Source organism: Micropterus salmoides, unplaced genomic scaffold (assembly GCF_014851395.1).
Source record: "Micropterus salmoides isolate LMB-PRFRI ecotype aquatic unplaced genomic scaffold, ASM1485139v1 Ms_hic_scaffold_6, whole genome shotgun sequence".
In the NCBI taxonomy this organism is placed as follows: domain Eukaryota; kingdom Metazoa; phylum Chordata; class Actinopteri; order Centrarchiformes; family Centrarchidae; genus Micropterus; species Micropterus salmoides.
Genome location: NW_024044348.1, coordinates 20,234,961 through 20,261,639, shown reverse-complemented (window position 1 = coordinate 20,261,639; position 26,679 = coordinate 20,234,961). Strand labels below are relative to the sequence as shown.

Genomic DNA, 26,679 nt, shown 5'->3' with positions numbered 1-26,679 from the left:
GCTCCTGACTACTTTGAATGTCTCTGTCAAAGTATATAGTGTTGCCTTCTCGTACAAGGTTTTATCCCCATTACTGATATGTCCCTTTTTGGATTCTGTATTGGTACATTTCCAATGACATTCTCTGATTGCATTGTATGTCACATGCTGCACACAGTTGTTTTGTGCTGTTTACGCTCTGATGCTTCAGTTTAAACCACAACCATTCAAATGTTACCTTGACATTACTTGCTTTCAGCATACCTATCCAATTAACTAAAGCCACACAACACATTTTCAGTGTAAAGATTCATTAAGTGCAAGTTGGTGGCAGGAACAAAGCAGAATAATGTCTACTTCTGTGCTCATTGACATTCCACTCCGTCCTGGGGCAGTGAAGTTGACATACTGTCTTGTACTTGAATAAGATTCCAAGGTAACTTTTATATGACAGTAAATAAAAATTATTGTTTACAATGAACAAGGTGGGATGACAGCAGGGCCGGTTCTTTTGTATCTCAAGAATCACCCATATCTATTCATCTAGACAAGGCTTTCCAAACTAGTATGATTTTCAAAATGCTTCTACACCCAAAAATGCTAAATAAAACTTTATTTTGAGGTTATTTCAATTGAAACCACTCAAAGATATATAGTTTGAGTATGTTCCTATTTGAATTGTTAATTACTGTGCTTCCTCTTCAGAAGACATTACATTATGTGATTGTAATGTTTGTACGCTGTTCCTTTCATTTTCAGCTCACACAAGCACATAAATGGCATGGCCGTGGCTCAGGCGGTAGAGCGGTCCACATGTCGAAGTGTCCTTTGGCAAGACACTGAACCCCAAAATTGCTCATGATTGTCAGGCCAGCACCTTGCATGATAGCTCACTGCCATTGGTGTGTGTGTGAATGGGAAAAGGAGAGGCAAATTTTCTAACACTGGATAAAAATGCTATGTAAACACAGCCATTGACCATTTACAAAAGATAAGAACGGCCAGCCAAAAGTCACATTGACATTACTTACTTTTAACATGTCTACCCAACTACCTAACTTAAGTGATTTATATTTCTGTGTCGAAACGGCGGTGTAGCCTCTGCGTAGCCCCATAGCCTTTGCTGTTACCTACACCATCACCTGACTTGCACCTCCTCAAAAATGTAACTACACGTCGAGTTAAGCACTATGATTGGTCAGCTGGGCAGCCCCGCAATGCCTCCAAGCCGACAGGAAGTGCCCTGTGCTTTGAACTGACTTTTACTAGAGGCCAAAACGGCGGCTGTAACACGGTGGATCAGTATATTTGACCGTCACAACCTGAACGAAATGACTCGTTTCACTATCAGAATGTGATCCATTCGTTTGATAACATTTGAAAAGGCTATACCAGCCGCATGTATACAATTTTACCCCCATTCACATTAGCAGAGGGCTAAACCGGAATTTATCCTCCTCGGCCGGCACACAGTGGACGCTGTAGCACTACCTTCAACTAGCGTTTGGGGGTGTAATTGCAGAATAATGGAGACACTGACACACAAGAATAAATGCATGGCTATGTGCGTTGTCTACAGCGTAGCTATACACGTAGACCCTAAGCAGGAGTATAAATCATTTACTGAATTTTCCAGTTTAAGGATCCATCCAGTCAGAGAGAAGAACAGAGAATCCAGGTCTCTAACTCTATTTTGACAATTCTTTCCCTATTGGGTCAATGAGTTCACACACTGATCTCTCTTCTTATTAAACTAATAGTTAAGTTGTACTTGTTAATAAATCAACATAAGTGTATACAATTGGCCTAGATCTATTAATCTAGACTGTTTGCCAAAATATTATATTTCTACCCTCATAAAGGTAACCAAAAAATTGGAAATTGATCTGACTTACAAACCCATCTCAAAGACACAGGAGAATGCGAGAGTACAGAGACAAAAAGGGGAATACAGACAGTAATAAATCTCCACATTTTGAAGACAAACATGCATGCCAGGGAGCTGTGAGCATGTAGAAATAAAGAAATAAAAATAATAAGTCATGTGCCTGCTGGCATAATGCAGTTGTAGCTGGCAGTCATGTAGCTGTTGACTGTTCTGTACTTTTGTAATCATTCAAATTTAATTAAAGGCTTAATGAGAAAATGGCCTGAGCTGATGGTATAATGAGATGCCATGGGACATCTTTTTAATAGTCTTAGTTTGTAACAAAGATGTTGCCAAGTCATAGTTGCATTATCAGCCTTGCAAAGCCACTTTTACTGGGCAGATAATTCACACCGGCCCCAAGGAGTGCACTCCTTTCCACAAAATCGTCTGACTAAACTGATGATTTCATTTCACCCATCAGTATTAATTATTATCCAGAAACACAATGAATTTAAAATCAAACTGTCATCATCACCATATATATAAATTCTACATTTTCCTCCTTTCTTCTAGAACTAGATGTATCCCTTGTTGTGCTTCAGAGACTGTTGTTAAAGCTTCATGTGTTTCAGTCTCTATTTAATAAGTCAAAGATAGCGACTTATTTGCCAGCATCTCCACTCTTAATCAATTAAAAACACTTCTCTCCCCAAAAAAGGTGTTCAGAAATATCTTATCAAAAAAGCATGCCAATCTGCACAAGCATTAGGTGTCCACTTTTGATACTTGACAGTTTTGTTCAAAAAAACTCAAAAAAAGTATAAGTTCACCACTGCATTAAAGCACCATGTAGTTCATCTCTGCTTCCTCCTCTTTCAGCTGTGAATAACATGTTGTCCATGCTGCTAAACCCACTTCCCACCTTACCCAGCATCTAATGATTTAACTGTCAATAAAATATCTACCTCACAATGTATTCTGTTTTGTCTATTTACAGATTCTCTTACAAGACCTTCAGATGTAGATTGTGATGTCCTTGTGATTGTCACACTTACCAACATTTAGCATATATGTTAAATCGTTAGCATGCCAACAAACCAGATTTACAGGGATAAAACAGGAGATTGGTCCTCTCATCATATACTGCAAGACATGACAAATTGACCAAATAACCTAAAACTCAGTCAGGCATTGCGTGATGCCAGGGCAAATAAAATGCGGAAAAAACTTGATACCAAGCCAACATACCCAGAAAACCATCTGTTCCGAAAACTGTCCTCTGAGTGATGATTACAGTCCATCCTGACCCAGACCGGCTGTCAGCTCAACAAATTCCCCCTATAAAGTGTTGCTATCCACCCACATTCTCTTTTTCACTTTCCACTACAAAAATCAACTGTCATATGTGTTACTATTTAATGCTTATAAATGAAATGCTAATAAATGCAAAATAATTAGAGTATTAAGCAACCAAAGTATTTGCACTGAATCTCTAGGAATTGTCCCCATGATCTAACAGAAATATTTTAAAGATGCAATCAAATAGTTGTTTTTTGGTGTAATCCGGAGAATAATTTCTTACACTGTGCAGTTTAGAGCAAATATAATTCATAAGAGTCTATTGTTAGCAAAAAGCCACATTTCTCTGCATTTAGGTTTGTACTGATGATGAACACAAAATCTTCCTGACATCTAAGTCATTTGGTGGCTTATGTAATCTTGAATATAGTTAAACATATTTCCCTGCATCTTAACTTGTTCTCCAAAAGTCATTTATTTCAATTTATTTATTTTCATATTGGAATTGGTCTTATTTTCTATTCTAACTAGAATTAAAATGTATTTAAGTGGAGCAAACCTGTATAACTTTCATATTTGAGACCTCTATGATTGCACTGTGACACTACATATGTCTTTAGTGATTACAGTAACAGCATTAGTGCCAGGCACACACTCACAGGGGCGGCAGAGTTTCCTCCACAAAATTAAGATGAAAATGTAAACTTGAAAGCATCTGTTATATATCATATCACCTGATGCAAAGAGCAATTGGGCTAAATAACCAATTAGGTAGGTTGGCCTCCATTAGCAGTTAAAGGAACAGTGCATTAGTAAAGTTGAGAATGAACTTGCTTGAGGTTTGGCTGTGTTAGCAAAGTTGTGTCTTGGTAGTTTTTGATCATAATGTAACTTAACATTTAACAAATGCACCTGTACAGCTTTCCTTATTTATGACAAGGTGGATTACACAATGGTAGGGGCGCCAAATCGCACAAAAAACAAACAAATCTTACATAATGTTGCTTAACTTAACTAATTTAACGTTACTGATTTAAGGAACCACTCAGTGAGTCAGTTGTGACCAAATCCAACACACCCACAATGTAAAGGAGTGGCCAACTGCAGGTGCATGCTGGGTGAAGCTAGAGACACTGAATTAAAGAAATACCTAAGGTCGAGGTGTAAATATTGTCAAACGAAGTGCGGGTTTTTGTATAATGCCCTTGTGTTTATCTTGACCAAAGCAGATAGTGAGACAGCTAGCTAGCTCTGTGACTTCAATGTAGCATGTAGCTAGCGTGACTAGCCTAGCTTTTTGAGTGAGCATCCCTCTGCTTGTTGATACTACAATCAGCGAACTATTGTTAGAATGTTAGTGGGCTAGCTTTGATAACAAGGACAATCTATGGGCTGGCACAAATACTCTGACCAAACCACCAACGTTACTAATGCTAGTGTAGGAGATACGGATCAGTTAATGTTGAAAGTGTACAGTCTGAAATGGGGACTGGCTCACCTTAAACCATCAGAGCAGCAGCAAAGGTAACTTGTCTGTTTCAGCCATGGTTTCAGTATTAATGTGTGTGTGTGTGTGCACGCGCGCCAAGGGATAATTAGACTACTCACATTTTATGATAAGAAATCTAGCTAACATTACCTTACTTATAACATTACAGTGGTTAACGTGACCTTGCAATGCAAAGTAGGTATTTTATAATTCCAGCAAAAATGTGAGACATTACTGCAGCTTGCTTCTTAAATTTTAATGTTATTTGTGATTAATTTAACTTGCACAATGTTGTTTGCTAAAGAAAATTTGTGATGTAAGCAGATATCTTGACTTACAACAGGAAAAACACAAATGCTACTAATAACAATAACGATTTGCGACGAGCTTGCACAATAGACCTTTTTCACTGACGTGTTGGCATGTCATTGCAGAACAGGCACAGGTGTAATTAATCATTTAACTAATGTCACACATATTCCATTTAGGTGAGAAGTTCCGGGGCGTTGATATTGTGCATGCTGGCTCAAGAGCATGGCTAACTGGGACACTTAAAAGAACTGACCCTTCATTACCACACCTGTGTTTTTAGCTGTTATGACAAGTCAAAATGTCTGGTGTGAAAAGAACCATGAAATGACATCTAAATGGAGTTTTCCTGTTGTGAGTTGTTGAAAAGGCCCAATATTTAAATGATCAAGGACAAAAAGTTGCACTGGATATAAATGTTTTATTACATTCACATATGTACATTGACTATGTCATTACATAAATACACAATTCATTGATTTATTTATATTACAAAATCAGAAGTTTGTTTTCTAAACTTGCAGGCTTCTTTATGATGGTTCTAGACTTTTCAAGGTTAAAAGCTGATATGATCCCAATTCTGATGGTCTGCACACCTCCCTGTCTATCTGTCATTACTATCCTCTCTCTCTCTCTCTCTCTGTGGGATCACTCTAATCCAATCCCAAATATATTACTAGGTCCTCACTGAGATAAGGCATACTGGGGGATGTTAGTGTATCCATATGAATTAAATGGACGGCCGTTCTATCAAGATCATCCAGCAGGTCAAGGCTGCTCTGCAAGAGGATACGATATAGCCAAACTGATTTTTTCCATACAGCCTCTTCTTTACCCCTCTCTGAGTTATCACCAGCCACCCACACTAAAGGAATAAAAAATACCCCCATCTTTGACATCTGCATGCCATTGTGTTCCTGTGGACTAATCAGTGATGCAGATTCTTGCGACTGGGAACACTTCTGATTTTGCATTTCACCACTGTGCTAAAAGTTCTAATTATTAGAATTTTAACCCAATTCACAGGCTGTCCAATCAGATGACAGCTGACCAAGGTGCTTAAAGATGGAGAACATATCTGAGCTTTTTTTTTTTTTCTAGCTGTTCTTGTTTATAAGTGCATAAAGATACATCAGTGTTGAGACCTCTCAGCAGTGACTCTGCCTAACCCAGCGGCCAGTTTAGATCAGACTCCTTATCATGAGTAAAAAAATGCCCATAAGCAGACCTACGTTCACTGTCTGAATTTCAGTTTGTGGATTGGCTTATAGTGTAATAAGTGAAACAGTCCAATGCTTAGGATTAATTGTTGCCTGTAAAGGGGACACACCAAGAATTAGATCTTGGGTTAAGCAGCTTGAGGAGTAAGTCCTATCACATAAAAACAATAACATGTATAGAGCAATGGCTGAGGAGGATTCAGGTGTGTTATGAAAGCCATTTATTGCAGTGGATTCAGCTTCTCTGCACAGTTAAGAGTCCCACAGAGAGATTCTTAAGCATTACATGGCTATCTAAGTTTGACAATATTGCTGCTATTGACTTTTGAATAGGACACATTATTTTGATAAATTGTTCATGTGGTGTGTTCTCAGATTTGCTTCAGGGATGTTTTTTGTTTGTCTTGATGTTCAGATGTGTGGGATATTAATGGAAACTCTTGTTTGCATTGATAGGAACTTATGATACCCTGACACTCATTCAGTGAAAAGATGTGAAAGATCTGGAGGAGCGCCACAGGTAACATTACATAGGCACACTGCACTACTACACCCATGGTTGATTAAGAAAATGTTTTTATTAGACTACAGGGTGATATGGGTTTGTGAAAAATAATTGCAAACCCAGAAATTGTAATAACCAACACAGATGCTTTGTTGCTTATGTTGATAAGAGGGGTGAAATATATAGGTGTTAAGCTTGCCAAGAGCAACAAACAATTACAACAAACACATAAATGTAAAAAGAGTTTAATATTAACTTGTATTTTAACAAAAACCTCAATACAGACCATATTGAAATGTATGACTAGCAACGTCACTTGCAAATTGCAGGTTAACTAAGATGGAAGGAAACAGATTTCACTGCCACTTAGAGTAAAGGTGAAGGGATGAAGGTGGAGATGGTAAAAGAAGCTATGTGCACTTTCTGTGTTGTTTGCAGCGTTGTGCCTGCAATGAGTGCTGTTCAGAGTCAATGTGACACTGTTGTTGCAGAGTTATTTTGCCAGTGTGACTGTACCAGCTTTGATTTTGTTTCAGGGGTATTGCTGCCTAACTTCATGGTGGTATGAGCAGAGAATAAAAGATGCCTTTCAGACGTGAAACTGTGTAAACCTAGCACATGGTTACTAAAAGGTAGTGTGTCGTGAAAGCATGACAGTTTCATCAGTGTTGTTTAAATAATTAGCATTTCTACATCAAAAAGCTTTTTGCCTTTAAGGAGAATTCATTCAATATTTTAGTTGTAAGGAAAATGTCCCTTTTACCAAGCGCTTATCTCGAAATATTAAATGTTAGTGATGGCATAAAAAGTAATTTCATTTTCCTGTGTGCTCTTAGTGTTTCGAAGTTTTTTACTTATTAATGTCTTCTCTTCACCATTTCACAATATGTTTGATCATATTCATCTCCACTAGAGAATAACAAAATTATGAAAATGAGCAGATCCCTTGCATTTCCCACTCTGCGTGTGATATCAGTGGCTTTAGGATTTGATGTTGTGTTCAGTCAAACAGGTGGCTGCATTTTCTTATTTGCTATATCCTTCCCCTGATTAGTGCTTTCCAGTAAACTTAAAACAGAGTTGCATGGAATGGTCCTTTGTCCACATGGTGTAATTTGGGACAAAAAGCTGATTCACCTACAATTTGGCCTTATATTTAACCTAATATCACTTGTCACACCTTAATTACTTACTTGTGATCTTTATTCAACTTACAGTGAACCTTCTGAAATGTAGGTGTTTCATAGTAAATGGCGCAGATACTTAAACATTTATCAACACAGCATTTATTTCGTGTTATATATTTGTTCTTACAAATTTGTTGTTAGTATTTTTTTGTTTTACTTCTGGTAGTGCTGTAAAACAGTTTTTTTATTTTATTTTTCTGACTGGGTCCCCGTGTTGTTTGTCTCATGCATGGGCACCAGGATATACATGCAGGTGGGTGACGCAGTCCGTATTTCTGCCAATGGTTTCACAATATTCCACTGAGCTACAGGTGGCGGTCATGCATCAAGAAACGCAGCAATGCGGCAACAAAAGGCGGGAAGATGAAGAAGATGCAAGCTAGTAAACATGAAAAACAATGCAGAATTTAAAAGTCTTCAAAAAGATTTTATGGGGAAAGAAGTACATTCAACAGATTTGTTAATCCTTGAGGGAGATATCTTTTGGTGAGTAAAACTGAATTTTTGTCAAGTTGCATGAAAACCCTGCAGGGCACTTTTTAATTTATGGGCCATAGTAATCATTAAATGAGGCAGTGTAGGCTCATTTACAATAGATGTAATATTGGCATATTGTGCTTTTTTACTATCTCTTACCTGTTTCTTAATGACCAAGGGTTGGTGAGTAGTACAATTCCTTCTTGTGAAAAATTGTACATTAATTATTATTATTATTATTATTATGGGACGATTTCTGAAATCTTTGCACCCATACAAAAGATGATAAGAATGGGTTTGTATTTCTGAGCACAGCCAGTTGGAGGAGATGTAATGGATGAGTGAGAGATGACTAAAATGAGAAGCTGTCTGTTTGTGGTCAGAGGATGTGGTAGACTGCCTGTGTTGGGTGATACTTGATCTGATGTTAATGTGCTGCTGTGTGTGTGGGAGGGAGTGAGTTGAAAGAGGCAGAGGGGAAGATGGGCAGATAATCCCGTCTGCCTGATGAGATTGAATGCTGGGATTGATTGATCGCCTAATCATAGGAGGAAATGGGCCTGAAAATGAATGGGACTCTGCCCTTGGCTTGCTATGGAGCTGGGTGGTTGGGTTGGAGGGGATGTTAGCTGCAGAAAGACATGGTCTTAATGTGCATGGGACCTGATTTCATTTGTGTCTGATATACAGTTATATGATCCTGGCTAAATGATCAAATAAAAAAGGAAGGGGGAACAGCGAAAGGGATGTAAATCAAGCTTTATTGCTGGAATATTCCTTTTTCATCTCATCTGAAATGGATGCTTTGAGAAAAGAGTAAGAATAAAAATTCATCATGAATTTAGAATTGATGATTGATGGAATTGTGTGTAGGTACCCACTGTCCTGGATCTAGTTGATGTTTAGTAGTAGGTATTGGATTATGATTATTATATGTCATTATTTGGTTTGCAGTATTTTTGTCTTGGTCGGAAGATGTGGTTGGTCAAATCATTCACAGTTGGCGTGGATGATTTAAAAAGGTTCAATCAATCAATCAATCACAATTCTGATATCACTTTGTCTTTGTCCTCACTGCCACGTGCTTGCTCAAATTATGGCAAGGCTACTTTAAAAAAGGAATGGGCTATAGTGTCACTCGTGTGAAGCACAATATGCACTATCCCATCTTGCTGGCACAAAGTGTGGGAGTCACCAGTATAATAGAATGGGGACATTAGCTCTGTGTTTGAGAGGCCTTGCTTTTTATGTAGGGTCCACAGTTCAATTCGGAGTGAATGCTGCCAGAACATATCACCCTGTACAGTGATTGTGGTGGACTCGGCCTGGCATCAAGGCAGAATCAAACCAATAGGTTTGCCTTGTTGCTTAAGTTAGGTGTGCCAGCTGTCACTTTGAGTTAGTCTTAATTTCCACACCACTAAAAGATGCTTTGAAAAGCAAATACCTCTCAGACTTGGAGTTTTTATTGCAATTTTCTACCTTATTGTTGACAGGTCTTTTTAATGACACTAAATGTAACTTAATCTAAACTCAAATTGATGTTTGCAGGTAATATGCAGCACATTACTTAATTCAAAATCATTATAGCTATAAATGTTTTATTTTGTATGGCATCATTTACTTGTGTATCTCTTTTTTTGTTTTGTGATTAATAGTATTTTTCTTTCTTCCTATCTGCTGTGTATATCCATTGATCTGGGTAGGGATCTGCTGCATACAATAGCCCTTATAGGGATAAGTAAAGTTATGAATTATATTGGATAAATGTTGTCTTATGATATACCCAGGGCATTTAACTGACCCAGACGAGTGCCTCCTCAACTCTGCTAATAAGAATCAAATTCAGTAGTGAAGCCACAGGACATTGCAATAGTACCAAAAGGAGAGATTAGACAATCTAGATAAGAAGAGGGAAGAGAAATGTATCATGCCTGAAGCTCAGCAGCAGAAGCAAGCTTGACAAGTAATCCAGACAACTATACAGTAAGTACTGTATTTTTTGTGCCACTTTGGGGCAGTGAAACAACCTGAAAATTAATATGACTCCTTTTAGCTCTGTTTTGGTCTCCACCAACTAAAATATTTTTACATAAAATATGAATTAGTGCAGTGGGTTCAGTGTGAGTCAGTATAAAGGTACAGTGTTTAAGAATTGAGACTACACTCAACCTGTTGAATTCATACTCATACATAACACATATCCGGTAATGACTACTGCTAACTGTCTTTAGCTAGTTAGGTCAGTTTGACATGCAGCTAACTTTAGCAGTCCTAGTAGCTGACTGAGTCCAGAATGGCAACCAGAACCAGAGCCAGGCAAGCAGACAACGGAGCCGGACTCAGCAGCCACCCTGTTAACACAGCAGGACCTAGACCTAACACAGCACACAGACAGACTGTCACACAGACAAAGGCCAGTTTGATGACAGAGAATACAGTACCGAGGTACTGACAGTAGGGGTGTGCATCTTCACTGGTCTCAACAATTCGATTCGATTACAAATATCCTGTCTTCGATTCGATATCACGATACGTCACTTCTAGGGATGGGAATCTCTGGACACCTCATTACAATATGAGGGCTACGATGCGATTGTAAAACGAATAGGATAAAGATGTATTTTTCTCATTATGTGACTACTTGGTAATTTTAACGCAAAGTATTTGTAACAATCCAACTAAGTGGGTAGTTGAAAAGCAGTTATTTAATGTTACTTCATATAAATGTAGCTAGCGTTACATAGAATTATTATTATTGCTGACCTCTGCTGCTGCTATTTTCATTTCTGATGCTGCTATTATTAGTATAGATTCAGATACGGGTTGAACTACGCACTTTACAATGCTCCAGCCAAACCACGTTCACTCCGCCTAAATAGAGCTACTCTTTTTTATGTCTTGTCTAGTTACATGTTTGTGTCTTGTCCTGTAAGTTCATATTGTGATCTTGTATTGGGCACCATGGGCCTTGAGAAACAGCATTTTGTTTGTTTATGTACTCGGTATGTGGATGAATGACAAGAAACGAACTTGAACTAGCAGCCAAAAGCTTCTAGACTGCAGTCTAGAGATGTTAGCTAAGTGCCTTCACTTTTCCAGCAGTTGAAAAACAACAAACAGACTTTAATTAATGGACACACTGTGACCCACACTGTACATTTACTGCCAGATTGAAAGCTAGCGCTCTAATTTTCCTATGTTCCGCTCGCTTTCTCTGTCACTTTCTGCTGTTGTCACGTAGCTGTCCTTTGAAGAATGAGGAGAGGACGCTAGCTAAGCGCTACAGTAATACACAGTATGCAAGTGAAAATCATTAACGTTAGTTGCATGTTGATTTTATCGATCTGAACGTTTAGTAGCAGCAGTCATTCATTCAACAGCTGCTTTTCTGTGCCGAACAGAGAGAACATGTCTCTGTTGTGTGCACACCACAGACAGTCCGGAGCTGCACTTCCACATTTCCGTGTTCCGCCTTTTTCGTTCCTTCAACATTACATTATCAATTAACCTCTAGATAATCGATTGACTGTCGGACTATTTCCTCCTGAGGCACAAGGGGTATTACAAGATGCTAAACCCTAAAATAAAACAAACAAACACTTAATCTATTCCTTATATTGAGCAAGCAATCGATGGATATTTTATGTGTGTGTATATAATGCTCTGTTGTAATTTCCTCTCTGTCTCCCTCTAGTGTTCAGGCTGCATTTGTTGGTGACTGAGTAGAATGTTGTTGTGATCCAGAGCTTGAAGCCTGAGAGTGGGATGACTGAGGGGAAAATGAGCAACCCATGCAAAGAAGTGGAGGCAATGTGGGCTAAATGATCAATGGCATTGATCAGCCAGTCAATCCAGGAGTCTATATTCTTCTCTGTTTACACTCTCCCATTGCCACTGTGTTAAACTGAGTGTGCTCTAAGCAGCCACCTTAGGGACCCTCTAAAAGCCGGCCTTACACCCATCATTGATTGACATGTCGATTATCTTGGAAGCTGTTGACAGCACAGTTGTTAGCCATCTTAAACATTAATGATGATGGGAAGCCATTGCCTCAAGTTACACTCCTGACGACTAAGAGAAAGAGACATTAATTTTCAAATATATTACCACTTAAAATAAAGTGAAATGCATAAAAAACTTGCCAAATAGCTATCTGTGATGCACCAGTTCTACCACTTTATAATGGCAGAAGACTTGTCTGTGTTTTCTTTGACAATACAGGAACACAGCTGAAATACTGATATTATAAATATACGTTTTAGCAGAGAGCTGACTGTGTAGAAAAAGTCTTTCAAAGTCCCTTCAGGGTTTTAAGGAATATTATTTGCTAAGCTGACAATAGCCAACTTCTGTCAATGAGAGTTTTAGAATTGTATGACTCTTTTGTAAGCAAATTTCTCTTTTCTCTGTCTGTCTATTATATTAAGAATCAAGGAATCAGGGATTTCATTTCATCAATCTTATTTAACTTAAGAGGTTTTTTTATACGTAATCCAAACCTCATCAGTCTACTCATCCATTACATCTGTGCTCAAAAGACAAGGACACACACACATACAGTAGAGTTATGCTATTTGGAGGCATATCCATACAATAAGACAATGCTAAATGGATGACGCTTGTTTTAAGAAGAGAGAGAAGTTGACTCATTACAAAGATGACTTGCGATTACACATTTTTATATATAATTATATATATATATATTCAGATTCCACTGACATCTTTGGTTTTCTGTTTGTTTAGTGATTGTCGGCATTATCACCGGGAGGATTTGTGAAGCGTGGATGGCTAGTTATTCCCTTGCTAAGTGTAATCAACACCAGATCATGTTCCTGTGCAGACTCTACCACATGCTCCAAGCACTAACCTCAAACCTGTTTCTTCTTTTATGCGTCATTTACTGCTTGTAAACAGCTTGTGTAAACCAGTTTATAGATCATTTCTACAAGTTCCTTGAGCTCTCCTAAATATGTGCTTAAGGTATACAAACTCTTCACTTTAATAGACACACAATAATGGGCTGACACATTGACCTGACTGCAGGACCAATACCTCTGAAAGTGGTCACACCCCAGAAATGCTAAACATCAACCCCAAGCAGAGAAAGTGGTAGCTTCAACCTGGCATGAAGTCTTTGTCTGGATTTCCTCTTTTTACCTTAAGCTTCTTCTCGCTACATCCCGCTTCCACAGGCCTCTTTTGGTTAGTGAACACATTAAAATTGTGCTGCCTCTTTACAAGATTGTCTTTAATCTTTTGTCGCTTCCATGTCACCTCGAAACGTGTGGAGGCTGATATGATAATGATGTGGACCTGTCCAGGGTATTAGAGTTAAGCTGGCTGATTAGGCTGAACATCGATTACTCTATCACTCAGCACTGGCCATGTCTGGGTATCTGGGAGAGAGGTGGGTTGAGTGGTGGGGGTCAGCGAGGATTGACAGCCATTCTGAAGAAATGACCTCACTTCACAAACGTACATACACAATGAAACATTTATACACTTACAGTAGGTACACAGTTTCAGTCCATTTCCCTGTAACTGAATGAGCCCGTTTTTGACAAATGTTGATGTTTGTGTTTTGGAACTTTAAGTATATTTTACTATAAAGCAACTTATACTACCTTTTAATAACTAGCGATCAGTGTTCAAAAAGACCTGTGCTAAATGTCCCTAGGGGCAGAATCAATCACAATTCCTGAATGAATTAGTAAATCGCACAAATGATCCAAAGACTTTTTCATGTCTTGTTTAACATCTGAGTGATATTATAGTCTACAGTATTGCTGTGATCAAACTCTTCGTGACTGCACCTTTGAATGAAGCAGAACATAACAGTTGATGTGATTATAAAAGCAATGTTGAAGAGATCTGTCAGCTTAGGAGAATATGAACCAAAAAATAATGCTGGGTTCTCTAAATTTCTCTAAATTTCTCTGTGAGCCTGTGCAATGGCCACACAGAGTAGCAGTACCTACAGTATATTTGCATTCTAGAGTCCATTCCAACAAATACAATTGGCACAGCTGATGTGCGAGAAGCCAGATTGCGTGTCTGTCCTTGGTTGGTCAACGCACCTGCACAGCTTCTTTTAAACTGCCAGTGAGGAGCTGTGTATCAAAGGAAGGAAATTGTTGTTCAAACCTTCCTAAGGGCAAAGATTGTGAGTGGAGTTAGAAGTGACGAGGACCGCAGTTGAGTACTAAAAATTGAGAGAAATAAATAAATAAATATTGCATACAAAAAGATTAAAAAAAGAATGTAATTACTATAACCTTGGATAGATGTTTCAGTGGTTTGGCACAAAAGCCTCTGTTGTCAAGTGACTGTGAATGGGAGGTTGGCAGACCTGTAACACATACATGCAGCCTACACGTAACACGTTAATTTGATAGTGGAAAAACAGAAAGAGACAGGGGTGCAGTGTAGAAAGAATAAGAGAGTAAGCGAAATCTGGGGAAAGGGAGTTGTGTAGCAGGAGAGACGGAGCCGCCAAAGAAAGGTTAGGACCCTTGCCTTGCTTGAACACTGAGGCTTTTAATCCCGGAACAAAGTCATTAAGGTTCATAGCTACAGAAGAGGCCAATTAAAAGCAGTGCGTAGGCATAAGTCTGGAAAAAGGCATCATTTGCTTCAGGAACCCAGGCCTTTTATCAGACCAGTGGGAGCCCTCCCTTATGTACCCAGGGATTCAGAAGGCCTATCAGACATCTCTTGGAGATGTTTTTACTTCAAATAATTCACTTTCACTCAGAAATAGGCCAGTGGTGAGGCCTATTGGCCAGGGAGATATCTTAGATTGGCCAAAGCCCAATGAAAATGATAGAAATGTATTTTTTTCACATCTGACAGTGTTAATTTCTTATGTAAGACTGTATATTGAAACAGCATATTGAAACAAATAAGAACACTGAAAGAACACCGGTCGACTGAACTATGTGTGATTTAGAATTTTCTGCTAGTGTAAAGCAATATTACTTTAATAATAAATATTGTTCATGTGACATCATGAACAGGTATCTCCCCATCATTAGCTGTTAACCAACCCATAACCCAGTTCTCTTTAAAGTACTTTTCCTTACAGACAAAACTGCACACTGTATAGAAATCCTCAATTATCCTTCGCAAAGCTCCATTTTACTCCAATTAGCTGCTAAATCTATCTGTGTGTTGATTTAATGCAGGGATTGAATGAGGGGAAAGGGCTTGATCTAGACATCCTTGTTTACTGAAATAATTGATATGATCAGATTCTTGGTGATTAATGGGCTTACTAAAGAATACCAGGGCTCAGCAGCTTTGGCTAAATGCAAAGCTCAAGAATCATATTATGTGTTTCCCTAGAGTCAACTAATTACTGTATTGATTTTGGCTTGAGAGAGATGGGAATATGTAAGAAGTGTTAATCTTCTAGCAAAGTAAAATATCACTTCAACATCTGTGCTTCCTAAAATTTTCCATGTCCAGTGGTATATAAATTATGGTCACTTTTGCACTGCTCCTGTGAAAGTTTGCCCAGATAGTGATCTGTGTGTAGAGCTTAAGAAACTTGAGTAATACACATTTTGTATTCTGTTGTAAGAGTGATGATGTTAACTTCAAGTTGAAATGCAAAAAGGGAAAGACGGAGAACACAGATGGAAAAATGCCAAACTAACAAAGCTCTGGGAGCAGTAGCAAATACCAATCCTGGTATATGGTATATAATCTTAAAACCAAATTAAGGTAGGTTGTTTTTATTAAGTAGATTTTACTAGTGTTTACAGAATTTGTGAATAAATAATAATAATAATAATAATAACAGACATTAAGGCTGCCGATGCTAATCATTTGTCCAGAAGCCCTTGTGTCTGTGAATTTTTTTTAGCTGCGTTAGATTTTGTCTTAAAATGACCTGCCTACAAATTGGTAATGGAAAAAGAGAAAGGTGATGGAAATGGAGGCCAGCGCAACAGAGAGAAGCGTGACTTGTTTCTATTTGCTGCTCTGACGCTGAATGAAGTAAAGTCATTTAAAGTACTTTTGAGCGACACACTGGTACAACCTGCTGCCACCCAGTGTGATTGACTCTTCGGCTGACAATGCTGACTGCAACGCTGAGAGGTTTTCCATGGTGTGCTATGATTTTATAGCAATAAAACTATCATTTTATAACCAGGAGGATGCATATTTTTTATTTGTTTGTGGAAATCTGATATTTCCACATCACAGATGATGGAACATAAGCATTAAAACATGAGTCTTACAGGTAGATCACTCATCTAGGCTGGTATGGGAGTTTAGTGTGGGGCAGGTGAGCTGAACTGTACTGTAACTGGTGGGAGGCTGTGAATAATATACGTTTTCATAATTGTGGGTGGGGTGTATTAAAAAGAGTCAGTAGGCTTATTCCATATATCAGCATAATATACTGCACAAACATATTTGAACTCACTTTCTCTGGATGAAGGACGAGTTCAGTGGACCAACATGGGAGTTGCAGTTTCTCAACTAGCAGAGGCTCTCCCTATTAATTAAGAACTATTAATAATGAAAACAACATGCTTGATTGTACAGATTTACATATCATGAATGGAGCTTTTTAGTTGCAGTTACAGACCTTTTACACGTCTACTTGGCCTACACTAGTGCAGGAGTTTGTGATAGGCACAGTGGGAGCACTCTTTGCCCTTGTGGAGGGCTTTTTAGCTACTGGTGGAAGCTGATGTTTAGTGTATAGAGTACCCTATGTGTGTTGCTTTTAGAGATGATCTGTTAGAAGTTCAACCACAGCCGGAGTGGCACTCAAATGCCCAGCTTGCTGACTTGCAGCACTGAGCTGGCTGGATTTTTTTCTCTATGCTGGACTGTCTTAGAATCTTAACATTCAGTTTTAGTTTAGAGTTTGTCGAGGCACCTGTCCGGTCTTTTTTGTCACAGTGTCATAATACGAGATTTTCTGAACAATATTCGAAGTTACAGAAGAAGGAGAAGCTGAAATGACTAAATAATTTATCTGAGCACTGTAGCATAGTAGAGGTGAGAATGTTTTTACTTTATTTTAGAATGCAACAGGTACCACTGTGTCCATATCATGCAGGCACTGGGAATGAACCGAACCATCACTGCCTGTCTGTCTGCCATTATTTGCAATGCTGATTGATAGCTCTTTCTCTAACCCCCTCCATCCCACACTGCAACTGTGGTTTGCTGCCTCTTTATTCCTGTCTCCTTTTGGTTCCTTTTCCTCTTTTGCTCAGCTTCTATCACTTTCTTTGTGTCTCTCTGCAGACTGTGAGCTGATATCATCCTTTGAAAGGGTAATGATCCTACTGTGTTGAGATTATGTATGTGTGCTGCACAGTGTAATGGCCTAGCTTTTTATTGCCTGCTGCATACTAATCCCGCAACTGAAGGAATGAGATGACACCTGCAGGGAGCTGTGTGCGAGCTGCAGCCTCATATGAAAGAATGGCCATTAAAAATGATCAAAGAAATTACTGCACTCTGCTGCACAACACTGCTCTCACGCCTGGCTAGGTGTACATCCCTGTGCCCCAACAAGAACATGCACAGGCATGCACACACATAGACATACACACATACAAACATGCATACATGGACTCGCACTAATTAGTATCTCCCTCTGATGGATATTTTCCAAGTAATCCTCTGTGGATATGTCCTGCGCATAGTTGCCTTAGGCTCTCTGCAGATGATGCACCCACGCTTGCAGATAGGAAATGGAGGACATGCGTGAGCTCAAAATGATAGTCTGTTCTCTATATCCTACCACAAATTATTCATGGACATATTACCACAAGTGTTTTCCAACTGAATTTTTATCAGACCTTTTCTTCAGGGGTATTTTGTTATATTAAAGTTTATTCATTGTATTTCATTTTACACGTTTGCTGTGTTAATGACAAAATGAGTTTGCTCTTTAGGAATACAATCATTGGAAGATTTTAAAATGTCTGTCTGCTTGAAAATACAATTAACAATCACAATTTAACAATTATCACATGGTGATCATTCTCAGTTAATTTCCTCTTACCAGGCTTGGTGATATCTACTGTGTAACACTGCATCCTACTATGCTTTAACTGTCTGTAGCCCTGTTTACAACTGACATTAAATGTGTCTTAGGTGATATGATCAAAGGTGGACACTCCTCCAAGTATGGGTGTCAAGACACATTGAGGACACACTGAGGCTGTTTACACCTAACATTAAAATGCATTTTGGGTGATCGGATTGCAATCAGATAGTGCTTGACCACATGAAAGTACAGGTGTACATACACCTGTACTCATAGACTCATAGAGGATGGATTGTGATCCGATAGGCCAAGCCATCTCCGGAGGTAGCCCAGGATGCATTGTAACCACATTGAACACAAGTGTTAATGTAAATGTGTTGTCAGTCCACAAACAACAACTACGTGGGCAATAAAACTTTCTTGTCGCTGTCTTCCGCAAAGAAAATACAAAGTTTGACAGCGCATACAGGCAGTGTGCCCATACAGTAAACAGCACCACTCATTGAACGTGCTCTAGTTTTTTGTGAATGGTGAACTGAACATAACATTTTTAACATAAAAACATATGCTGTTGAGTTAAAATCAGTATAAACTACTAAAATAACAGAAAGGAGTAGACATTATGAAGAAAGGTAGCGCAAGGAAAAGTTTAGAACTTTTCGAGCTATTACATAGGCGTCTCGCTTGTGAGAGAGGAAAACATGGGTGTATAATCCATGGAGGAATACAAATCACGATGGGAAGAGAAAGTTCAAAAAGTTCATATTTAAATTCATCAACTTCAGGTTAAAAACAACAATGCATATGTGTTTATTTGCATGTAGGGTGTGGAAGTGGTCACTCAAGATGCAGTCTAATGCAAGGTGTGAACTGACATTCTCGGAACTGTCCACTTCAGATCCGATCACCCAAGACACATGTTAATGCCAGGTGTTAACAGGGCCTCTGATTCTTCTTCTCCCTCCTTCTTTTCATGTCACTGTTCACTTGCCCTCTGTCCCTGTTTGTGCATCTGTCTGTCTTTGCCCTCTTCACCAGGTGCAGCACCTTGGCTGCATATCCATTCTGACAGCTGTTCTTATCAGTGGGCCCTCTGTGTTGGCTAGCTAGTCAGTCCATTGCCCCTCATTGCCCCTCATAACAAATTCCTTCTTTGAGCAGAGACACACTGATAAATGCACACCTACAGAAATGATAGGAGCGTTCTCATTTATAGCAAACTGAGTACAGGAATTGAGGAATAGCCCATGGAGACATGCTATAAGGACCAACTTCTCACTGTAATTGTAAATAGTTATTGTTGTATATATTTTTTTGTTTTCCTCATTGAACATAGGTTCGACAGCACGGAGACAATGTGGTTATCACATGGATCCATTTTACTAAGAGACTCCTCTTTTCAGTACTCCTCCTTTCTCCCACTTAGCCCCTCTCTTTCTCTCCCTCAGTGGTCCATTTTAGAACGATGCGGCTGCATGGTTTGGTGGGTAATTTCAGTGCCTTTTCATGTGTCTGAGGGTGAGGAATCCTCCTCCATTAGGTAGTGTCATCTTGTGATGTATGATGTATGCACAGAAAGGCAATCTGATGTTTATTCATGACTTTCAAGGCAATGCCTCAGCTAAGCCTTCTGATTTCCTTTTAAGGAACAAAACTACGTGAGATTGAGAAATCAGTTTAAAGGCACACAGACCATCCTGCAGCACTTATTCCATGTTTCTTTCTCTCTCGCTCTCTCTTTCACTCACACTCTCACACACACACAGACACACACACATCCTTGCTCTCTTATATCTCACCCAAAGCTCTTTTTTAAATCTCTTTTAAATTCTCCCTCGATATTTTTTCTGTCCAATTTAATTTATTTGACCCTTAGAATAAAGATCACATGCAGTTATTTCCTTCTGATTTTGCCTGGCTGTCTCCCCATCTTGCCTCTGTACTTAACTAAGGACTTTGATGAAGATATAAATTTATATCGTTTTTATAGTAGGCTGGCACGTTAATGAGTCACCACCACTGTGAGACTAAAAGGCCTCTGGTCACACGCGTGCACACGCACACATACACAATATACATGACTATATTGGGGATGTGAAACAGGGCTACGGAATGTATTGACTTCTGCCTGCTTTTGTCCACCCCTCTTATTCAGCTCACTTGCGCTATTGACTATGCAAACAATCTGGTGTTGTCTGGTGTGGAAATCCGCAGTAATCCGTAGTTATCACTACTGCAAACATACAGTTTGTTTACAATTTTTACTCTAGATCAGTTGTATTATAAAGGAACCATGATTTAAAAAGCCTGTCTGTATTTGTCTTGTAAATTACTTTTTAATGGTAATAAATCTATCCATCATACTACCCAAAGTCCATGCAGCCCTTTGATAGGACTCCTCCTACAAATGGTATCTATTAATTTTCTCAATGACCAATCTTCCAACAGCACATGCATCATAATGTATGCGGGACCTACTGCTAGAGTAGCCTTTAACACATGCACATTTATGATAGCCAGTCATGCATTGTAGGTGTGTGTTTTTGTTTGAATGTTGTCAAGACTTGAGACTGTAGTGCAGTGGTTCTCAACCTTTTTTTGGGCCAGCGTCCCCCTATCCATTATCCAGGTCCGTTTCCGCCCCCCATCAAAAAAGATGTTGGCTATTTTCCCTGAATATTGTTGTTGATTATTATTATTATTGTTGTTGATGTTGTTACTATTGTTATTAAAAACATGAAAAAAGCACCTAAGTGAATGACAAATAACAATTTTTATGACTTCCCCAGGGATCAAAAAAGCCATGTCAATAGTAATTATATTTAATAAGTGAATGTTCATCTGAGAAACGTTTTGTAAACACAGAGACCGTTTTCTTGGATGGGGCACTTAATAAGGTGGGGGTATGGGTGTCCTCCCCCGGAAGATTTTGTCTCACTAATTTACGGTGGAAATGTTTTATTTACGTAAAGGGGAAACAAAAATATATCAGAATATAATGCAGTAAGGCTCTCAGGTATTCTTTATTGCTTTATAATATGTTTCTCCTGTAGATCAACTTAATTAACTATCATCCCCGCTGAGTCAACACACATGATTTACTCTTCCCTCCTCATTGTGTCTGTTGTTTGGGGAAAATAACCTCTTTAAATGTGATTGTGGCACCTTTTCACCTTAATGATAAATTAATTCATTTTAATTCAGTTATTAACTCCTGGACTTTAATAGGCTAGCTCCTCTGTTTTAACAAGTTTTTCATGTATTTAAACGAGATAACTGCAGGATTGAACGGTAAATGGTTGACAGGTAGCCTAAGCAACACTGTGATTAGGTAGAGAGAAACTGACGGAAACACTGAAGAGAAGAGCTGTTATGATTCACACCGTCTCGTCCAGTTGCAGTGGAGTAAACTGGCAGGTTTCAGTGTTGCAGACCACAGTTTTTTGCAAGTAGTTGACATTTTAAACTCGTATTGTTGTGAATCTTTGGTGTTAACTCGCCTTAAAACTTTCACCTCAACAAATGCCCCCCAAAAGCAGCTCAAACGCCCCCCTTTTCAAAATATTGCTTCCAGCGCCCACCATTATCTTCTGAACGCTGGGGGGCGGTACCACCCCTGTTGAGAAACACTACTGTAGTGCCACCTGTCAAGTGTAGTATGGCTGCTGCCTGCATGTTTTTAGCAAATTGATACCTGGATGCTTGTTATCTGGACTCTACACACCGAGAAAGAGGGGGTGAAATATGGAAACCAGTAAAACTCCAGTACTTAGACCTGACTTGGCTTTACATTTACATTTACATTTACTCATTTGGAATACGGTTTTATCCAAAGCGACTTACATTTGAGGAACAACATACAAGCATCAACAGAGCATCAAATACAGCTCTACAACTGACAATACATACTAGTAAGAGCAGCAATAAATACTAGTAAGAGCTCATGGTACATATCACAATCAATGGGGTAAATACCTAGGGAAGGAAGTAAGAGTTAACAAAAATCAATGCAAAAAAGTGCAATCAATATAAGATAATTGTAAGAGGATAGAAGAAGAAGAGCACAGGAAGTGCATGTTAGAGGTTAGGAGTTAGAAGTGTTAAAAGAGGAAGTGTTCTCGGAAGAGATGAGTTTTCAAGAGCTTCTTGAAGTTAGAGAGGGACGCCCCTGCTCTGATGGCGTGTGGTAGCTCGTTCCACCATCGTGGTGTCAGAGATGAGAACAGCTGGGACTGGGATTGCTTTGTGTGAAGGGATGGCAGAGCCAGGCAGCATTCGTTAGAGGAGCGTAGTGGCCGAGAAGGAACGTAAGTTTGTATTATGGGGTTTAGGTAGATGGGTGCAGACCCAGTAGTCACTCTGTATGCAAGCATTAGTGACTTGAATTTGATTCTGGAAGCCATGGGGAGCCAGTGGAGGTCACTAAGTAATGGAGTGCCATGAGTCCTTTTGGGCTGATCAAAAAACAATGATCAACGCACTGCTGCGTTCTGAAGTTTCTCACCACCCTGGTTGGAATGGTGGTTGAGGAGTCAATTTGTAGTTTGATGTTATGGTGGATAGATTGCTTGGCTGGAATGACCAAGAGTTCAGTCTTAGAGAGGTTTAGTTGAAGGTGGCAAGCCTTCATCCATGCAGAGATGTCCGAGAGACAGTCCGTGATCCGTGCCGAGATGGTGGAATCGTCTGGTGGGAAGGATAGGTAGAATTGCGTATCGTCTGCATAGCAGTGGTAAGAGAAGCTGTGCGAACAAATGATCGGCCCCAGTGAGGTGGTGTAAATTGAGAAGAGAAGGGGCTCTAGCACTGAGCCTTGGGGCACCCCTGTGGAGAGGCAGTGGGAGGAGGATACTTGTCCTTGCCACTAAACATTGTAGGAACGCCCCGAGAGGTAGGATTCGAACCACAGGAGTGCTTTACTCGAGATGCCCATTGCTGAGAGAGTGGATAGCAGGATCCTGTGGTTGACTGTGTCAAAGGCAGCTGATAGGTCAAGCAGGATAAGAACCGATGATTGGGCTGCAGCTTTATCTGACCTTAGGGCTTCTGTTACAGACAGAAGAGCCGGCTTTGCATGTGTCTTTTTAACATGAGCTATGGACAGGTCCCTCCTCCATCATCCCATGTTTGATTTGAATAATAAATGCAGTTTGATCCCGTTATATTTTGTGGATGCATTGGAGCATGAGTGAGGCCAAATGACTGCATTTTGTATTTAACATTTGTAATACTGTACTAATAACTACCATATTCTCTTGCCCTTGGTGGTGCATATTCTAACCTTATATGATAAATAATGCAAATGTAGCAACCTCTGCAAATGCCAGAGAAAATGAGGTAGAAGGCAGGGAGAGGGCAAGGGAGCGAAGGGGTAGAGAGGGGAGAATGAGAGAGCAGGAGCTAGCATAACTAACTGATTGTTGTGCTGTCAAATTGATTTGCATGAAAAAGGCCGGCCTAATTGCAACACTTAGCTGCAACATACTGATAATACAGAGAAGGATTATAAAAGGACATGGAGGAGCTTTTATTATGAAGGATTTCCTGGGTGTCTCTGAGAGATGCGCCACCACCTTCTGTTTCAGTGGGGGGCATTCAAAGCAGTGTGTCCGTCACCTTGTCCTGTCTGACATGACATACCCATCATGCAGATGCATATACATTGCTGTCTCAGCATGCATTACCATATAAATCATTCCTACATCTTTATGCTAACTTATCATTAGAACCCAATACGTTTGGAGAAAAAAATTACATACATACATTTTCCTTTTTCCCAAACAGGCTCCTCTCCTTAGAGAAACAGTATACAAACTCCCTGCTAGAATGATATGGCCCTTACAAATAAATGCTGGCTTTTGGCATTGAGGTATACAAGGTGGTGGAATAAGGAGTTCTCTCACTCCATTGGCTATTTTTCACAGAGACCTGATTTTACTGGATATTTTAAACACTGTTTTAAAACTATGTCCGTGCAGCAATAGGATTTTTATTTCAACAATAAGATGTCCATGGCACTATTGTATTGACATTATGTTGACACTGACTTTCAAACAAACACTGATTGAAACATCAAAGTAACAGAAGACCTAAATGTATGATTTTAAAACATTTAAAATTGATAATACCTGACTATATATTTTTAGTTCAGAACAAAATATATCGGACCTGCCATCACATTGTCCTGTTCTGAGCATAAAATGTTACATGCTTTGAAAGGTTAAGGGTGTGGAAAGCACAAAGTTGTGGGTGGTGGTTTAGTACAGGGCTTTTTGATTCCCTTTCTTCCCTTTATTTCTTTTCTTTAATAATAAATGATGGATGTTTCAAATTACAAAACAGTGCTGGGAAAATCCAATTTAGTCCTGGGCCTTGTAGGGAGGGTATAAAGAAGAGTTCTGTATCAAAGGCCCTTATTTTGCTTTAATATTTGACACTATTAAATGATGTAATGTGCCACGTGATAATTGGTCTTATGTGCTTTTAACACATCGTCTAGTTCCTACCCGTAAATGCATCTGCAAGGAGTTGTTTGTGATCTTTCTTTGCCAGGTATTGCCAGGAGCCTATTTATAATCAAGTAGCCTATGTTTTTTTTCTCTAGTATAGTTTTTGTTTGTATTTTGCACATGTGTGGATAAAGATAGAATCAGAATGTGCTCAATCCAACTTGAGTAGGTGTTCATGAAATGTGATCATCAACATAATCATTGGTCCTAAATTGCTAGGGGTGTGACGAGACACTTAGCTGTTGAGAAATGATATTGGGTTCATAAGATCGAGACGAGACAAGATTTTAAGAAGAAGTCTTTAATGCTGAATTATATGGAAATTTTGAGCATTAAACACTTAATTTCCTGCATTCTGCAAAATTTTTCGGCACCAATTTATGGTGGAATGTTTTTATTCATGTAAATACAAACACAAAATTCAGGTGGGATGTGACAATTCTAAAGCCTAAAATCCACTGACTCCGGCTATGGCGCGTTACGGATGTGCCGCGTTTGCCTGAGCTAATCGTGGCCTTTATAGTCAATGCTCGTGAGTCCACCAGCTGTGGCCGCAGCACGTCAGCCAGGAGCGTTCCAGAAGCGGCGCAGAGAATAGGTAGCAGGTCTGTTTTTGCCGCTAGCCACGTCAGGCACCACAGAGCAGATTGAACCAGGCAGGAAGTCAGACACATAATGGCAGAGAGAATCCGGTCAATTTTCAAAATAAAACACCTTTTGCAGATTCCCTATCATACATCAACAATAAACACAGTTAGTAGAAGCACAAAAATCAAGGATAACTGAACAAATAAGCAAAATCTGAACAAGTCAGCAAAATCACACAGGCAAATGCACAATTCTCCATGTGGATATGTAACGTTAGCCTGCAGAGAGCGTAACGGGCTCATAGAGAACTGTTATCTGTAGTTGAAGCACACAAAATAACAAATTAACAACACATCAGCAACATAGGGCAGGTTAAACAGTCCACTGCTGAAAAACTTCAGTGTGAGTTGACGCTGGACAGAACCGCGGCACAGCCGCTGCCTGTGTTGGTTTGGTTGGCACCATTAACATGTTTTCCTTTAGTTTCGTTTGTTGTTGTAAAATGTATATGCCCTGTGAACACTCTGACTGGTGAGTAGGACCATAACGGGAGGCGCATGGTGCTTGTGATTGGCGAGCAGATCTGTCACACAAGGATGACAACGAAATTAATTTGTAACTGCATGAGTGTTTAAAATGGGTCAGATGAGCTATATAATTACCTACATTTTAATCGCGGTCTTCACGATTAGCTAATTGTGTTCTTTCAAAACGCAATTTTGATTTGAGAACCATTAATCGTTCAGCCCTGGCGCCATCATAATCACGTCGTGTTCACACAGCATAAGCGCGATGTGCGACAGTAATAAATATCTGTGCAAAACAGTGTGCTATATAGTTATAGGATTAAATGAAGCATCAATGTAAAGAAATTGCATCATTTTAGTAATCGATTTAATCGATGAATCGTTTCAGCCCTAATGAATTTCGTATATTTTTACATCTAAAACCATCCGGTTGATATTATTCACGGTCAAATGAAGGAAGAGAACAGTTTTTGGCCTCCAGGGACATCAGTGTTTCCTGTCACTGCTGTACATCAGGGAGCCGTTTCTCCCCAACTATAAGACAGCTAGTTTATTTCAAGTGTTAAGATGTATCTGTTTACTTTTTCTTATCTCATTTCCTTGTCTCTGTCTTCTGGATGTTTGTCTTGTTAATTTTTCTCATTCCCTCCTCACCACAACTTCAATCACAGTAGATCCAAGTACATATGTCTCTGC

At 39.3% G+C, this 26,679-nt stretch overlaps 1 long non-coding RNA gene across 1 annotated transcript in view; it reads left to right on the top strand.

Annotated features, from left to right (window-relative positions):
* Positions 1 to 3,970: 3,970 nt before the first annotated feature.
* The window catches only part of LOC119890682, a 39,852-nt gene continuing 17,143 nt past the window's right edge, over positions 3,971 to 26,679 (top strand). The window contains exons 1-2 of the long non-coding RNA XR_005442277.1: positions 3,971 to 4,672; positions 6,623 to 6,686. This is a non-coding gene — a long non-coding RNA (uncharacterized LOC119890682). The remainder of the gene's footprint in view (positions 4,673 to 6,622; positions 6,687 to 26,679) is intronic.